We start from the raw sequence: 2,695 nt of genomic DNA, 5'->3' as shown, positions 1-2,695 counted from the left end.
GACCGTGTGAAGTGAGGAACAACAAGGGACTTGTCATGAAGTTACGGTGGAGAATGGGGTTAGATTGATAAGCCTCAGGTCCCTGTTCTAGTCCTCACTCCTCACAAGAGACTGTCTACCTCACAATGCTGTGGAGAGAAAAGGACACAGGCAGGGACACCACAATTGGAAAGGAGAGGCAGATATTATACCGCCGCCTCAGGGGAGCTGGGACAATAAGGCATTTGACTCTCAAGGGACAATGGGACGAGGAGATCAGGGACAGAGAGGAGCTTTGACAGGATGAGTTTCCTGAAACTCCACTGGGCCCAGCTATTCCATGGCCATGTAACTCACAGGGACACAGTCCAACAGTGGGGTGTCTGAAACTGAGCCCAAAGGAACAAACACCCTCATCTCTGCGTCAGTCACCTGTCGGGTTTCGTAACCCTGTGCTCTCCAGTGTCCCTTGAATATGCCTCACTCATGTTATTTTGTGATGAGCATATTCCCTCTCCTTTCAGGACACATTTGAGGATAAACAAACAGAAGGTCTGTGAGCGTCCCTCAAACTCATGTGCTTCAGTGTCACCTCATGTAGTTTGTGTAAAGCGACCACATGGGGCTTGGGAAACTTGCCCCTCAAATGGCATGTGCTCATCTCAGGGTTCCACTGTGAGGTGAAATTAGGAAGCAAAGCAACACAGGAGAACCTTGTGCTTACCTGGGATTGCTTGCGTGCCTGTGTATCTGAAGGAGAAATGAAGATCTTTGGACTTCAGGTACATAACTAGATGGAGTCCTTCCAGATTATGATTAATCATATAACTGGGGGGTTTCAGAAGGAGTCACCCCATGATGCACCTCAGTGGTATGTGGATTATTTTGAGCTAAAGGCAACTGCAACCCTGCAGCTCAAGAAAATCTTCTGCTCTCCCCTTAACTATAGAAGAATTTAAATTAGGGACCAGCCCAATATAAGAGATATCACCAGAAATGACTTTTTACCTATTTATATGGTAGGGCAAACTAATAATTACTGAGCATGTGTTCTCTCTGCAATTGCCTTCTGAAACCCCAAGGTGCATTATCTCATCTTTAGCTCATAATGTCCTCTATACCTCAAATTTTCCTTTCTATCTCTGAATCTTTCATGTATGTGGGCTCTCTGACCCTGTCATGTATGTGGGGTTCCTGTGTGAATGAAATTAAATTAGATTTTCTCTTGTCAATCTGTCTCTTGTTGATTTGATTATTCAACTAGCTGAAAGAACCAAATGAAGAAATGGTGAAATTTACCCCTTCCCCACATAATCATTTTTTATCCATTTTTGGTAGAGAAAAAAATTTTTATGTAAATAATGTATTTTTAATGTAAATAGTGTATTTTTAAGTAATGTATTTCCCTATTAGAATTAACAGAATAGGAGCAAATTATTTCACTGAAGCTGCTAAGTGTTGCCATTCTGTTCTCTACATTCCTGTTGTGGTATTATGGAATACAGAATTGTGGAATTGGTTGAGGTGGTATTGGTAAACTTTTTTATTTACAACTGTTAAAAAAAAAAAAAAAAAAAACATTGAAACCTGTAAAGAATTTTAGTGAGTTTATTTGAGCCAAACTGTCAACATATTCCGGGAAGCAGAACCTCAATGAATTGAGATAATGCTCCAAGGAATGGCGGGTTACATCTGTATTTATACATTGCCATCAAAAGAGGGACATAGGTGGGCTACATGAAATTCATTGGTGATGGATTAAGGAGGTGGGATAAAGTCCAACGGTGAGAAACCCCTGGGATTGGATAAAAAGTAAAATGATGGACACATATTTAGGTGGGTACAGGAACAATTAATATGATAATGAAGGAATTTGAAGTATCTGTCCTGGCGCCCACCACATTTGGTTGTGCCCCAGGGGCTCCAGCAAAAGAAGGAAGTTACAAGTTACCCAGACATCTCACAGATATATTATCTTAGAGGCAAAAAGGCAAATGATCTTTGTCAGGGAAAATATCGGCCTAGGACATGACTGCCCACTGTAACCTGTTTGTAGTTAAATATTTAATTTTCAGACCATCTTTTGTGGTTACTTTAGGTCTCTGAGTTTTCAAGACTGCCACACAGGCCTCCCCTGAGCTTGTCAGGTTAGCAGGTGGCTTCTTTCATTCACACAACTATGATTTATAAGTGCCAATCTTTACTTGATTTTAAAAGCTGAAAGGGCAGAGCAGGACAGCACAAAATGTACTGTACCCTCCACCCTGTGTAACTATGTATATAACTCCTTTTTCTTAGAAAACCGCGAGAATGTAACAATTGCATGAACCTGCCAATAGGAATGTAGAGAGATGGACTCAGTCCACTTTAGGCAAGCTGCCCAGTGTGCCCCTGTGTAACTGGACCCCTCACCCTACCCCTGACCAATCATGGGAGTCATAAACACTCTCCCTGCCCACTACTCGAAACCCCCTTAAAGCCTTTGTGTTGGCGAGAGAAGCTCTCTTTGTCCCCGGTGAGCGCTGGAGATGAGAGCTCGTGCTAGCACGAATAAAGGTTCTCTTGCAGTTACAGCGGGTCTTGGCTCCTTCCTGGGGGTTTTTTTGGGGATTCTGAACACTGGGCATTACATTTGGGGGCGCGTCCGGGATCCCCAAGCCCCCCGAGGGACCCCCAAACCCGGAGAACCTGACTGGCCACGGTAGGTGTCTGTTTT

The sequence above is a fragment of the Eptesicus fuscus genome, chromosome 1 (assembly GCF_027574615.1).
Source record: "Eptesicus fuscus isolate TK198812 chromosome 1, DD_ASM_mEF_20220401, whole genome shotgun sequence".
In the NCBI taxonomy this organism is placed as follows: Eukaryota; Metazoa; Chordata; class Mammalia; order Chiroptera; family Vespertilionidae; genus Eptesicus; species Eptesicus fuscus.
The sequence above is the reverse complement of the archived record's forward strand: the minus strand, read 5'-3'. Positions refer to the sequence as shown.